This window comes from Myodes glareolus, chromosome 6 (assembly GCF_982192425.1).
Source record: "Myodes glareolus chromosome 6, mMyoGla1.1, whole genome shotgun sequence".
NCBI classification, from domain to species: Eukaryota; Metazoa; Chordata; class Mammalia; order Rodentia; family Cricetidae; genus Myodes; species Myodes glareolus.
Genome location: NC_142031.1, coordinates 8,022,542 through 8,037,392, shown reverse-complemented (window position 1 = coordinate 8,037,392; position 14,851 = coordinate 8,022,542). Strand labels below are relative to the sequence as shown.

The following is a 14,851-nucleotide window of genomic DNA, read 5'->3' as shown; positions in this document are numbered from 1 at the left end:
TGAATGTGTGTGTGTGTGTGTGTGTGTGTGTGTGCATGCGTGCGCGCGCGCATGCGTGGACACGCATGAGCACGCCTGCCGGAATGAGAATAGTATGCAGGAGCGAGTCTTCTCCCCCTGTGTGGGTCCCAGGGATCGAACTCGGGTCATCGGGCTTGACTTTAAGCCCCTTTACCTGCTGTGTTATCTTTCTAGCCCCCTTTTTCGTCTTTTTTGAGATAGGGTCTCATTATACAGCCCAGGCTGGCCTCCAGCTTGACATCTTCGTACCTCTCAACTTCCAGTGTCTCGGATCACAGACATGACATCATGCTGGCCCCTTGTCCTATTTTATTTTGGAATCTATGCAGGAATAGCCCCGGTGTGGGCAAAAGTTCTTAAGTATGGGGGTGTGGGTACCAACTGGAGGCTCCATCCGGGCACTTATAACCCATCTTCCAGGTCCTTGGTCAGCTGCCCACAGTTCACATCCTGTTTGCTCCCATAAGGCTTAGTAGAGGTCTCCACTCACTGTTCTTTTCGGTTTGCTTCCTTGGACTCCTTCAGGGATGGGAGTTCTCTTCTGACCTTAGCCTTGCAGCCTAGGGTTGGGAACAGATGGTAGTCCAAGGTGGGTGATTGGGGGAGAGTACACATTACCTTCTCCAGAAATGCTAATCGGGAAAAGCAATTAAAAGCAACTTTTTCCCCCTTAGTAATCTGTATTGAGAGCTGGTAATGAAGTTTCGGGCCGTTGTGACTTAGTATTTCAGCTTTACCGACTCAAGTCGAAACAGTCCGAGCCCAGGAGTTTGCTAGCAGCTGAGCTGGGCCCGGGCGGCCGCAGCTACGAGTCTGGATGTTGCCTCTCGTCACCAGTGGCCCACCCTGCCCTACTCCCTGGGCAGAGAGGAGCAGTCCCAGCCCAGAAGGGATCAGTCCTCCATGGCATAGGTCAGGAGACCAAGATCTGGAGTGCACGTGAGTGAAAAGGGCCTAGAAACAAGGCTGTAGTGGAATCCATTACAGGTGAGATCAGAGAAAGTCACCAGGAGGAAGTCGGTGCCAAAGAGACAGTCCTGACCTCTGACCTTTGCTCACGCTCCTCTTTTCATTCATCTATTTATTCTTGCTTAGCCATAGTTCAGACCCCTGGTTAAGGACGTGAACAAAGGGGTCAAGAGTTCCTGTCCTCTTGAAACTTGCGTTTGGTGGAGGGAAACAAAGGATCAGGAGGTAGAGGAAGCAAACGGATGTCGGCTGCGGCAGCAGCAACAAAGGCTAAAGGGAAAACCAAAGTTGCCTTGGAGGCTGGAAGAAAGGGGGTGGGGGAGGTGGCTGGTGTGTCCCTTTAGGTGTGGCTTCTGGAGAAAGGGTCACTGAGATAGAGACAGAAAGGAGGTGAGGAAGCCATCCATGCTAATTAATATCTGGGGGAAGAGCCGTTCTGTCAGCAGGAACAGTAACTCTGAGGTCCCTGAGGGGAGAGCCTGTCCCCACTCGGCCTGTTGGAGGACGGTCGGAGGCCTGTGCACCTAGCCTGCATGAAGAGTCTACGTTTTACTTTGTAGGCGGTAGTGAGAGCTCTGTTTCGTTCTCGGTTTCCCGAGTGAAACTGGACTCTTTCTGAAGCATTCTGAAGGACAGGCTCTGATTAGACGCCGGCTCTTTATTAAGACGCAAGCTCCGACTCCTCCTTCTCTCATGGGTCCCCTGGGAAACGAACCTCTCACCCAGCACACACTTTCATCTGGGAGCGGACGCAGGTGTGAGTGGGAAGGGGTCTGTCTGTGTCCCCTCCTAGCTCCAGCCTCCCAGGAAGCAGTTTGCAAACAGGGTCTTGTCACTTTAAACAGCCCCCCGGCCGGCTCTCCTGGCCTGCTCTATCTGAAGCCCGAGTGCATGTTGTTCTAGGACCGATCCGCTTTAGCTAATTAATAATCTGACAGGAGACACCCAGGGGATTAGCTGCTGAGCTGAGCTCCACCAAGCCCTGGCAAACGAGCCCCATACTCCTTGGGGACGTGGAGGTGACTTTGAGGGGTACAGGCAGAGGGGACCCACCACAGGTGAGCAGTGGTACAGGGCAGTGTAGGAATGACCATCGAAAGGGGTTGGGGCAGTCAGTTAAAGAGTCTCTTGAAGGGAGTCCGCTCTCCTGAGATGGGCAGAGATGGGTGGAGGCCTCCACTGCCCTTGCCATTCTGCCATCCACCAGAACCCATCGCCCCCTGTCAGGTGTCCCTGCCGAGTGGCCTGGAATGAGTTGTCAGAGGTAGCCCATTAAGATATAGGACAGCTCTAGTGAAATTTGAAGTTCAGATAAACAGCAGATAGTTTTTAGCACAAGTATGTTCCGTGTGATATTTGGAATTGTTCACTGTGTGGTAGACATTCATGTTTCTATGGCCTCTTCTTTCCTCTGACATCCTGCCTGGAGAGGACTGGAAGCTCTAGGGCTTCCCGCTATAAGGGAAGCCTAGGGTGCCACCAAAAAGAAATGGCACTCTCTGGGAAGGATTTTGCAAGCAGGTGGGGCCAGAGTCACTGTGACTTCCACTACCTTTGTCCAGGGAGAGGAGGCTAGAGGCACAAGGTCACCACCTGCCCAAGTCTCTCATCCTGTGTTTGGGTCCCGGTGCTTCTTGGATGCATGGAGAGTAGGTTCTCTTGGGGGCATCTGTGACCCCTGGGCTGGGGAGAGTATCCGGTGGCCACTTCTCCCCGGAGAGACTGTTATTCAGGGGCAGGCTTCAGACTTCTGAGGGTAGGCCTGAGGTTCCTGTATTGTATTGATGCCATGGGCTCTGTTTTGAGCCCAAAGAGAGGTGGGCAAACATGGCTAAGTATGGAGGAGAGGCTAGACTAAGTTAGGGACAAAAGCCAGCTCTGTAAGGCTTCCTCCATGTTCCAAGGCCTGTGAGCATTGATAATCATCTTCGGGCCTCTGGATACCCATTCCCAAGGCCCTAGAGCAGCCTTATACCAGCTTTGGGAAGGGCAGACCATCTAGAGAGCTGGGCTGCCTAGAATGTCATTCTGGGTGCCAGAATTGAAAATCTTTATTGGAAGACTCGATGGGATCCTAACTGCTCCCTCTTGTGACCTCTGTCACCCTGGCTCTGTTCCCCGTGGTCAGGGAGCCCAGTGTAGTAAGAAGGGCCAGCCGCCAGCTGGTGGGAGTCCAGCTTCCAGCAGCCAAGGGGCCCGATGCCAGGAGGGCAGTGCCCGAGGTGGGAGCTCTCTGGGCTGGGCTCTGGGCTGTAGGAGTTAACACCATCCTCACCCTCGAAGGGTTTCTCTCTCCAGCCCCCTGGGCCGCCTCCTCCCAGCCTTTCCCGGCAGGCACCACCAGCTTCAGAGTCTTGCGGTGGGAGCAGAAGGGGTTGGGGGGAGGAGGGGGTGCTGAGCTGGTGGGAACCTCTTCCGCTTCCCGAGCTCTCAGCCTCTTCCCCAGCGTGCCCAGCGGTTTGGCCCTGGTTCTTGAGCCGTCTGCTGCCCGTGCTGCCTCTGACCGACATCGTTAGCGTGGGTATTTATATTTCATTAACGACATTAAGCCCAAATGGCATTAAAAGAAAAGCTGGTGATAAATAGCTTATTAATAAACAGGGAGTGCTCCGTGCTGCCTGGCCTCTGCCAACCCCAGTGTTAACCCTTGCTGCCCTAGATAAATAGGCTTCACCCCAAAGATCATTCTCCGAAAGATGGGGCCAGGAAGGTCCAGTCACATGACCACCTTCCATCTGGTTATGCTCAGGTCCATGTGTCTCAGAGTCCTTGCAGGCCAGCTCTAGGTCACTGGGGTTCACATAGACTGTCCAGACACAGTTTCCAATCAAATCTCCCCTGCCCTTCTCACTCATTTCGATTTGAGGGATAAAGAGTTTAGAAAAGGTAGCTCTCTAGGCTACTAACCAGTCGCCCCTCATTTCCCGAAAACCCAATGCGAGGGACAATCTTCTGTAGAGTGTTTAGAAGCCTGACGCCTGTGAGAACAGCAGCTGCCCCAGCGGTATCGGCCCAACTAGCACAGTCTGCACACTGAGCAGACCTCTTACTGAGCATGTGTGGCAACTCCCATCATGCCAGGGGGCATCCCATTCAGCTCCAGTTTACAGCGAGAAAAAATAGCATGCTTTGCCAATCGGAGCTGGCTCCGTGGCGGAAGTGATTGCCTAGCGTGCATGAAGTTCTGGGTTCGGTTCCCAGCAACTTGGAACCAAGTGTAGTGCATGGCTGCCATCCCAGCCCTTGAGAGGTAGAGGCAGGTGGATTCTAAGTTCAAGGTCATCCTCTGCTGCATAGCAAGTTCGAGACCAGCCCAGGATACCGGAGACCGTCTCAAAATAATAAAAATGACAAACAAAAATGGAATGGTGCCCAGAGTAGCACAGTGACGTCACCAGCTGAGGCTCATATCACACAGCTGTGGGGGTCCTTGTTTGGTCCACCCTCTCCAGAGAAAAGACTTGTTATGGAGGGGCCATTCCTGGCTCCCAAACCTTACCGATGCCAGGACTTCTCTCTCTTAACTAAGGCCCCTGTCTTTGTGTAATTTTACCTTTCCTGAGCTCCCTGCCTCTGGGACCCTGCTGCTCTGTTAGTGTGGCACTCTTGTGTAGGGACATATACCTGCAGAAAGGCTGGGGTGCCTCGAGGGCAGGTCAGCATTCTCCTGCAAGTCGGTGCCATGTCATGTCCACAAGCGCCTTCCTGGAGGGAGGACCAGCTAGGCCTCCTTTGTTTGGGGTTTAAGGTAGCAAACCATGAGTGTAGGGTCCTTCTTAACATCTCTGAACAGCAGGGGCAGACCCCTCACACACACACACAGACTCCAGCCTCCTGGCAAAATCAACTGAAAGAAAAGAACTTAGAGACCCCCCACCCCCACCCCGAGAACCTCTCAGCCCTACACCAGAAACACATGCTCCCACCCAGAGGATAAGAGTAGAGGTCACATCCCTGCCTGCATCTGGTTCCATCCAGTGAACAGTCAGGGAAGACAGGCATATGCTAATAAGCCAGACATCTGCTCTGCCAGGGGCCTGACTCCCATCTCCTTCTTGAGCAGGGAAAGAAGGAAGCAATAGCCATGAGGCTTCCAGTCACAGAGGTTCTCACTTCCCACCTCTATGCCCAGGGAGTGACAGGTGGGAGTAGGCAAGGACCCCGCCACCGCTGCCACTTGGGAGATGCGGTTCACCCGCTTCTCCTGTTAAGTCATGGCTATGAGGGTCGTGGCTGTCGCAGCACGGCTTAGTGGCTTGGTGAGCGGCACAACAAAGTCCTCTCACTATGTTCAGCTTCAGCTGAGCCAGGCACCTACATTCTAGACACCATCAGAGAACCCGGGACAGGAACCACTAGTGGTCACGGATAAAGGGGACAATCGTTTGAGGATTGGCCACCCTGCGTTGTAATGCAGGCCGATGTGTGACTGTCCCTTCGCCACACTGGGCTCTGTTGTCCTTCTCTGTGGAATGGGCACATTTTCTGTGGAATGGGCACACGTGTGGCATAGCCGCAGAATGTGTTCTCTGAGCCCCTGTGGCACAGGGCTTCACCCTCACAAGACACCGAACAAGGAGTGGTTGCTGCCCTGACCTCCGTAAGGCCTCCTCCTTATCTGCCTCTGTCTCCGGGCCCACCTCACCATCATTCAACTCCACAACACCCAGGCCTGGGCTATGGTGGATACAAGACTAGCCCATACAGTCCCCCAGCTGTGGAGTTAGTTGGCTCACCCCCCTGAGTTGCAGCAACTTATATGAGAGACCAGAACACTCATTCCCCTCCTCCCTCTGCAGCATTGCCTTCCCAAGGGCAGCTTCCGCTCTCCCTCAGCTCCTCCTTCAGTGTAGGCCTCCTGTGTTTTCCAAGGACAGGGACTGAGCAGGGATTTAGAGGTGGGGTGTTAGGTGTGAAGTTGCCTTGTTTCAGTGAAATGGCATAACCTACAGGTGGCCTCCCTGCCATGCCATTACCTTAAGGATTGCTGAACATTTATATCTGCTGGAGGCGGGTGGGGGTCCTACAGGAAAAGGCAGGGGTTACCTATTTCCATCTGTGGCTCCCCAGGGCCACTCAGTCATAGTGACTTAACAGAAAGAGCTATCCTTACAGCGAGGAAGAGAGACCCCGGGACTGAGAGACAACACTGTGGATAACGGGCTCCGCGGCCCAGGAGCTGGCTCTGTGGCTTTGCTACATGGGCCTTCAAGTGAGTCAAGGCCACGCCATACCTTTTCTTACTCCGTCATGTCCAAGCGTAATAGAAACACCTCACTTTCCCCTGAGGCTTAGGTTTTCCAATAAGAGGTCAACTTTGGTAGACTGGGGTGTAGATAGGCAGACCCCAGAAGAGGTCCTAAGACAGAACTGGCACTCTCTTGGGGTCCAAGACAATTTTGACTCCATATCTGGCTCCAAAACCAGGCACTGCCAACCTGCCTGTTGAATGTGCTTCAGCCGCAGGTAAAGCAGGCACCGTGAAGGCCTTTGGGATGGGGAAGGCAGCAGGGGTCCTGTGTCTTCCTTTCTGGAAGCTTCTCTTAACTTTCAGTTTCTTTTTGCAACTGTTTTCTTTTTTCCTTGGGGTCTAATTAAAGACTTGGAGCCATTTACAGCCTGTGGTTGGCTTTTTATTTGAAGCTTTGGCAATTACCTTCTGCCCTAAAATAAGTTTCGATGGAACAGGGATAGGATTTTTCTTATTGGCTAAGTTCTCACTTTAATTTCATTGCATGTATTCGTGTGTGTATGTGTGTGCATGTGTTAGTGTGTGCACGTGTTACTGTATGTGTGTGCATGTGTGTGTATTAGTGCGTGTGTGCATATGTTAGTATGTGTATTAGTGTGTTCAGTGTTAGTGTGCATATTAATGTGTGTGTACATGTGTTAGTATGTGTATTAGTGTACGCGCGCATGTGTTAGTGTGTGCATTAGTGTGTGTGTATTAATGTGTATGTGCATGTGTTAATGTGTTGTGTATTAGTGTGTGTGCAATTTTAGTGTGTGTATTAGTGTGTGCTCATGTGTTAGTGTGTTATAATAGTGTGTGTGCATATGTTAGTGTGTGCATGGTTAGTGTGTGTATGCATACATGCTTGTATACATGTATTAGTGTATGTGTGTATTAGTGTGTGTATGCATATGTTAGTATGTATATTAGTGTATATGTGTGTATGTGTTTAGTGTGTGTGTGCATGGTTAGTGTGTGTGCGCGCGTGCACGTGTGTGTGTGTGTGTGTGTGTGTGTGTGTGTGTATGTGTGTGTGTGTGAATGACAGAGCTCCTGACACCTTCCCCACTGTCCCTTTTCAGTTCCTGCCTTCTTGTCACCTATCCCCATCTCCTGTCCCTTGGCCGAGGCCGAGGCCTGGACAGTGGGAACAGCATGTCCTAAGCCTTTCTCTGCCTCAGGGAACTCTCGGTTGACTCTGCCCCAGTTTCTTCACTGGTGAGCGGGGCAGGGGTGGGCATGCCCGAGGCTTCTCTTCTCTTTGTAAGCATATGTCTTGCTACAGCTCAGCGGGGTGGGAGGAAGCCACCGGCACCAGCCCCATACCATCCAGCCTCACTCCGCCTCTTGAGCAACACGTGGTCGAGTTTCCACCGCTTTTCACCCCTTTCCTCCTCGATTTGCCATTGTGTGAACAGGTGCAGTCACCCCACGTCATAGCCAGGCCCCATAAGCCAGGGATAATTAGTGACTTTTCTGTTGTCATTTGCTCAGAGGGGCAGAGCCTTGGGATCCAAACCCAGGCCTGAAGCTTTAGGTCAGCCAGAGACGAGGAAATCAGAAATGGGCAAAAGATTGGAAAAGAACTCTGTTTTCTTAGGGTGAAGGGGACAGCTTTGGGGAGTCAGTTTCCTAGCCCCATCAAGCAGCTATGTGAGGTTTCTTTCTGTTAATCCAAAGCAAGTGGTGACCTGCCAAAAATATCCAGGTCATAGTAGGCTCTGATTGCTGTATTGCAGGTTGAAGGTTAGGCAGCTCATTCTTTGAATAAATCTAGAAACTTCTTAGATGACTTTTAGAAAGTTGGAGTATCTGGATCTTATAGAGTGGTGGGTGGAAGGGTGGGTGGATGGATGGGTGGGTGGATGTGTGGGTGGGTGGTGGGTGGATGGATGGATATATGGATGGATAGATGGATGGATAGATGGATGGGTGGATGGATGGGTGGATGGATGGGTGGATGGATGGGTGGATGGATGGGTGGATGGATCGATAGGTGGGTGGATGGATGGATGGATGGATGAATGAATGGACAGATGGACGGATGGATGGATGGGTGGATGTGTGGATGGATGGGTGGGTGGGTGGATGGATGGATGGATGGATGGATGGATGGATGGATAGATGGATGGGTAGATGGGTGGATGGGTAAGTGGGTGGATGGCTAGATGGGTGGGCAGATAAATGGATGGATGGGTAGGTGGGTGGATGGATGGGGCATGGGGCTGGGCCTGTGCCCGAGTCTGGTAAGTTATGTCCTGGAGTTCAGGGGAGGTAGGCAGTGGATAGGTGTACACATCCACCCAGGAGGATATGGCTCGCCTGTGTGCCAAGCAGCTGCTTAAATAAGAGCTGTCAGGATGGATGGCTCTTGTTGGCTTCCCTGGACAGAATGAAGCATGCTCCCTTGTCATACCCGCCCATAGTCTAAGAAATCTGGATGCCAGAGACCTGACCCAGGACTCTACCTTGATTTTCTCTGATATGTCTGCTTCCCATTCAAAATAAAAATCCCTCTAAATTCTGGGCCTTGGACATGAGTAGGGATGGAATATGCTCTAAAAGCCAGAGTAGCTGTTTTTATGAGGTGGGAACAACTTCGTCTTATTTTGGGGACAGGGTGGGAGTGGGAGTCCCCCAGATCTAAGGTCTGAGGCAGTTAGACTCCTAGAGGACGAGAGTGCCGCGTTTCCAAGGACTGATTAGATGGTATGCCAAGTGTATTAAATTTTGCAGACATTTTAACAGCAATATGCTAGATAGTTGGGTGTCCCCTGAGGCGCCTGGATTTTTTATATCCTTCACAGAAGGTCAGAACCCTCTTCTGCCTGCCTCTCCCCCCCACCCTAAGCTCTCAGCTCCTCTCTCGCTCTCTCCCTCTGCTTGTGGGGAACCTAAAGGGCAGCTCTGGTCCCTGACAGAGAAAACACTGGGTCCCTCCTGCCGTGCTGTTGGGAGTGTTGGAGATCTCCAGGGCTCAGGAGGGACATAGAGAGGACTTGACTTCTATTTTAGTGTCCCCTACCCCTTCTGTCCCCATTCCAGGGACTGTTGTGAGACCTGCTCCCTCCCTTCTCATTTTTATAGAAAAAAAAGGCAGGAAAAGAATCCATCTGGCATATGAATAATTGAAATGCCCAACTCTCTTCCTGTGGTTGCTGTTTGTTCTCAGCTCCCCCGGCCCCAGCCCATCCCCCTGAGCCCGGGACTCCGAGTGGAGGATGGTGGGCATTCTTTGGAGGGGCTCCAGTGAGGCTCGAGGCTCCCCTTAACCTAGAGACTTTCTCTGAATCAATGAAGCTGAGTGGGCCACTCGGATGCACAGTTTCTTACTGCCAGGGGACAGCCAGCCCCTGGCCAAAGTCTCCCTAAATATCAGTCAAAGTCAAATGGCTCACTTGGCCCTTGAGCTTCAAGGAATAGTTTCCCTTGACCCAGTCTGCTCCCAGTGTCCCCTGGGATCCTCTGGTGTATATCAGGCTCTTACTGTCCCTGGGGCTCAATGCACTCCAGGAGCTTTAGGGGCTCCTGTTTGGGGACCTTGGCCTCTGTCGCACTTACTGTGTGTTCTCTCGGCCCCTCATTGAGACTGTCAACTGGATATCTTGCTTAGAAGCCCCTGAGATCTCAGTTTTATGGCTCAGCCTTTCCCTCTGTTGCCTAGCCAGGGTTCACCCGTTTCTCTGCAGCTTTTCTCAGCCTTTACAAAGGCAAGCCTGGAGATGAGAGTTTCAACTTCATTTTCTACAAGTTAGGAGAATGTACCTCAAGAAGTGGTGGGAGACTGGATCAGGGTTGGGGACATCATGGGCTCAGGCATGCCTGGAGCAGGCTGCCTGTCTACTCTATGGAGCTGGGGACCAGGTGCAGCTTCAAAGCTGGTGACAGGGTCGGAAGTCACTGTCTCTTCCAAACCATTTAGAGAGAAACAAAAGAACTTCGGTGTATTAATTCTAGATGAAGACAGGCCCCGGATGACAGCTTGGACCACGTAGTTCCCTGCAAGCCCACTTCTCCTGTGGCCTTCCCCTCCTGCCTTCCCGCCCCTCTCTCTCAGCTGTGGCTCCCCATCCTCATCCTTGCTTCTTGCTTTGTTAAAAGCTGACACTGGCATTGTGGGAAGTGTAATCGCGGGCTCTCTGTTTGAAAAGTCAATACTTATGTTTGTCTGTTTGGAACGTAGCGTTTGTGTCCGAGCTGAAGTATTGACTTGGAACTGTGGGCCCTGTAGTTATAAAGGGTTAGTAGGGAGGGGCTGGTACAGATGCCACCACAGGGCAGTGAGGGAGACCCTTAATCCTGTACCTTCCGGGGTTTTCTCAGAAGATAACCCTCCGCCCCAAGAAAGGGTGCCTACAAACAGTAACAGAACATTTTAGTGCTTTTCTGGGTTTTGGGAAAAAACAACCAACTAACCAACCAACCAAACAAACAAAATTGCACAGTAAGCAAAATATAATTCAGATGAAATTTAAATCAGGTTTGTTAATACATAGCTATAAAAGATTATATATATAATATATATATAAAAGTCGTTTGTAAAGACTCCTACACCTGTTATAAAAACTGCAAAATGTCTGGTATTCCAGGTCCTGGTACGAATAATTAGATATTTATATCCAATAAAACTGGTTTGATGGGGAAATCGTTTCCCTCTGTGTGGATTCTCAGCTAAGAGTGAGTTTCGGTGGTTGAGTTTGTGTCTTTCTTTTTTTCCCTCCTAACAATAAAACCAGAGGTTTGGCACCAACAAATGTATTTCCCGTAAATATCTAAATCTCTTTTTTTTTTCCCAGCTTGAGCTCTGCTCGACGGGTCCCGTCATGCCAGCCGGCTCTCCTCTCCTCTCCTTTCCCACTTCTCCATTTGTGCTAGAGATAGCTGTCTACAGCCTGTCTTCCTCCGTACCTCAGGCCCGAGCTCTGGCCCAGAACCTATGTGAGGGGTCCCAGGCATTTGGTGTCTGTTACCTGTTCCTGTGAACCCAGTCCTGGACAACACTAGTGAATTCATTGCTTTGGTTTTGATCTTTCCTGCCCCCTCCTTCTTCAAATAGTTTCCTAGAATGGGGCTTCTATTCTTATTAGGTCTAAAAAGCCTAATCTAAGCATTTTTATGATTTTCATTAAGAACCTTCACTGGCTTTCAGTTTCTCAGCCTCCTGTTTGTAGACCTTTTTCCCCTCCTCCCCTTCTCTCTTCCTCTCTTCTTTCCCTCCTCCTTTTGCCCCCTCCTCCCTTTCCCCTTTCCTCCCTCTCTCCCTCCTTCCTTCCTCCCTTCTATCCTTCCTCCTTTCTCTCCTTCCTCCCTTCTCTCCCTCCTCCCTCCTCCCCTCCTTCCTTCTCTCCTCCTTCCCTTCCTGAGCACTGTCGGGCCTCCTGGCTCACAGCCTTCAGTTCTCCACGGTGAGCAGTGAGGCCCCAGGGAGGCAGTTTGCATCACTGCCCTGGCCTGGGGAGAACCTGCCCCCACACTATCTTCTCCCCCATCTGTTCTGCAGTGGTAAACAGATGGAGCCAGAAGATACTATGGATGACTGGGATTTTTCTCTCCCATTCTGTGGAAGGGGAGCAGTCTCTGGGTGGGTCAGATAGCTGGAGTGGGGCCAGCTTTTTTTTTTTTTTAAAGCTAGGTTTTGTTTGTTTGTTTTGTGTAGCCCTGGCTGTCACGAAACCTTCTCTGTGGAGCAGGCTGGCCTTGAACTCACAGAGATCAGCCTGCCTCTGCCTCCCTAGTGCTGGAATCAAAGGTGTGTGCCACCACCGCCCGGCTTAGGTTCTTAGCTGAGATGGGTAGAGCAAGGCCGACTCTCAGACATCCAGTCGGTTCTGGCAATGGAGAAGACGTGGGGCTCATTGTCACTTGATCCACGGTGAGGCATAGGGCAAGTGGCTCACCTCTCTGAGTCTCACTTTCCTGGTTGGTGACACAGGGTTACTTTAGGGTCACCGAGGGAAGGATTCTTTGAACTCCCACATGGCAGCCATCACAGCTGGTGCTGGGCAGGCAGATGGGAGAAGTCAGTGTCCACCACATCCTCAAAGTGAAGACGAACTCAGGGAGTTGTGATATAGAACTGACACCTTATCTTCAGGTTCTTTCTGTGCCCCCACTCCCTCTCAGGAGATCAGAACACTATGTGGTCCTCAGAGGTCTGCAGTGGCTTAACCCAGGAAGGAAAGGCTAGGAACCATGGAGGAGTCGGCCAAATACATATGCCAGGGTGGTCAGTGCTCCAGAAGGAATCTGACCTCAGAAGGATGCCCAGAGAAACAGAGATGGATTGCTGTGCCTTCCAGAATAACTTAGCTCCACTCTGTCCAGGATTGTTGGGCCAAGCTGCAGCCTAGGACACTGCAAGGGCTGGTAGGCGACTATTCTGATGAGGATCCTTTAGATCAAAGCTAAGAAGTCACAGAAAGGCTGTGTAGCCAGGGTGGCCTTCTGAGGAGGCTCTGGGACCGATCTGCTGACCCTAGTGGGAGACACTGCACTTAATTACAGAACTGTAGATAGCGAAAATAGCCCTAAGGCGCAGCTGGGGCTGCTGTGCCGTGCTGCCAGCACGTGCCACACACTCCAGGCTCTTCCCGGCCTCTGGTGTCCTCTGCGCCCTCTCCAAAGGGTCCCATACGTTCATGGCCAGCAGCCCGAAGCCCATGGAAGATGTCCCTGGCAGTGAGACACAGTGTCCCTCACAAGCTCCACCTGTGCCCCTGCACAGAGAACAGGGGTGACCCGAACTCCTCCATGCTGCTGCTCTCCCTTGCCTGTAAGTTTCATGAGTCCAAGACACTGGCCCCTGGCCTGGAAGACCTTCCAAGACACACCTGAGTGACTTGTTCATTGTTGTCTTCCGGCCTCACGTTCCTTCTCTGCCTTCAAATCCTATATAAAACTAAAAAAGAAAGAAGGGAAGGGAGGGAGGGAAGAAGAAAGAAAGAAAGAAAGAAAGAAAGAAAGAAAGAAAGAAAGAAAGAAAGAAAGAAAGAGTGAGCACCCAAGCTTCCTGTTACTGGCTCCCCGAGAAGCCAGTCAAATCTCCCCTTGTTGAGAACATTTTGACAGCATAAAATTGCTGCCGGAATGTGACTTTAACGAAAAGTAAAAAAAAAAAAAAAAAAAAAAAGAAAAAAGAAAAAAAGTAAAAAAAAAAAAAACCTTCCTTCATGCATATGGAGTTTTTTGGAAAAAAAAATGGTATTTTAATGCTTTCTATTAAATTGGGACTAAAAGTGGTGTCTTAATTTGCATGCATTAGCATATTTGCATATAGATCACTGAAATGGTGGAAGAGAGAAGAGCCTTTAAATGAAAATTCTTTTAAAGGCACAGGCCTGCCTCCCTCTCCCTCTGGGATTTAGACTTGATCCTTTCCTTGCACCCACAACCCTTGTGTCTTGATCTTGCTGGGTCAAGGCTCTGCCTGTCGGGAGCTGCTTCACTGTGGAGTTAAGGGACTGGAAAGCCCTGGCTCTTGTTACCACAGCCTTGTATCCTCTTAGTGTAGGCAGGAGCCCAAGTTGGCCTGTCCCAGCAGTGTCTCTGGGGGTGGGGATGGGGGACTTGTGTCTACCACCAACATGCCGCTGGGTCCCTCGGCCTCTGCAAGCCCTGCTCTTCCCTCATCTTGGGTTTTTTTCCTCTCAGCCTACCCCAGGTGGCGTTTTTTGTTTGTTTGTTTTGTTTTGTTTTGTTTTGTTTTGTTTTTGCTACAAGCCCACGGTAGACACCTGTGCTGCCAGCTACCGACCTGGACCTATAGCCTTTTGGCACTGAGGGTAGGTGGAGTGCCTTCTCTTCTCTCTGGTGTTCTCTGCCGTGTGACTTCTTCTCTTCTCATTCCTGACCCAGGCTGTCAATGTTTCCTTTATTGTCTAGGCCTCTAGTTGTTCAAATGTCACCTCCTGAGACTGTCTAAAGTCTCCGCACATACTCCTCGGTCACTTGTCCTCCGGGAACTTATTTGTCAGTTTGATGACTGGTCCCCTCCTCCACTGCTGCCATTTTTGCCTGGGATAAACATGGGGGTTGGCATCTAGCTGGACCCTCTGGTGCTTAAGACGATGTTGGGCACATGGTAGGTGTCAAGGGAGTGTTTGGTGAGTGAGTGAAAGGGAGCGAGAACTTGCCAGGACTGAGCTAGTGTCCTCAGTGCCACTCCCTGACTATCCACCTTAGCTGCTGGGCTTTGGCCCTCTGTAGATGCCCTCAGCTTGATCCACGGGAGTCCAGGACTCCGTCAGGGGCTTCCAGGCTACTCAGAGGCCCTCGGGATGGCAGGCAGGAAGCAGGGGCCTGGCTTAGGTGAGGAGATGGGGAGGTGGTTTGAGGGCAATATTCCGCTGAGGAGAACAGTTTTGACTAATGGAGCTGAGAGTCCTCTTGTGGCAGCCCAAGGAACCCCAATCCTTACATCCAGGTAACTCTCCATAGGCATCTTTCTTCCCAGGACAGGGATCCCACAGAAATCACAGGGTGTGCAATCAAGGACCCCAGCGTTCTGTACCTGGCCTATCCTACTGGCCAGCCCTTGTACAGTAACCCCATCACCCTCTCTGTACACAGGAAGTGAGGTCTCTGCACACAGGAAGTGAGGTCTGGCCGCTAAGTTCAACACCACCTTGG

At 51.3% G+C, this 14,851-nt stretch overlaps 1 protein-coding gene across 3 annotated transcripts in view; it reads left to right on the top strand.

The window, feature by feature from the left end:
* Casz1 (castor zinc finger 1) overlaps positions 1-14,851 on the top strand; it is a 146,452-nt gene that overhangs the window by 37,464 nt on the left and 94,137 nt on the right. The gene's annotated exons all lie outside the window — the stretch shown is intronic.